The 327-nt window shown below is 60.6% G+C and overlaps 1 protein-coding gene across 1 annotated transcript in view; it reads left to right on the top strand.

The window, feature by feature from the left end:
• Window positions 1–327, top strand: part of MAU2 (MAU2 sister chromatid cohesion factor) — a gene marked incomplete at both ends in the record, with an annotated part of 8,663 nt that overhangs the window by 7,262 nt on the left and 1,074 nt on the right. The window lies entirely within an intron of this gene.

Below are 327 nucleotides of genomic sequence, written 5' to 3'. Positions count from 1 at the left end.
GATCTTCGGTCGCGTATCCGGTGCTGCTCGGTGGGTGCTGGGTTGGCTTTTGGGGGGCTGTAAGGCTGGAAAAGGCTCCAGTTCGCTCCGGGTGGCAGCTGTGCTGCTGCTCTGCGTTGCTTTCGCTGCAGTTCCAATTCAGCAGACATTCGGTGAAGGGTCGCTTGGGTTTTGACTGCCGTACCGCTTGCTACTTACGCAGCGTTTATCTGCCCCGCGCAGCCCCGGGGTGCTGGCCGCGAGCGCTGACTAGCTTCTTGGCAGCCGCGCCGCAGTCGATCTGCGCCCGCCCGAAAATACAGCAGTAACTGCCCTTTTATTCACAGA

The sequence above is a fragment of the Eurypyga helias genome, unplaced genomic scaffold (genome assembly GCF_000690775.1).
Source record: "Eurypyga helias isolate BGI_N326 unplaced genomic scaffold, ASM69077v1 scaffold21633, whole genome shotgun sequence".
Taxonomy (NCBI): domain Eukaryota; kingdom Metazoa; phylum Chordata; class Aves; order Eurypygiformes; family Eurypygidae; genus Eurypyga; species Eurypyga helias.
This window is presented reverse-complemented; position numbering and strand designations above follow the sequence as displayed.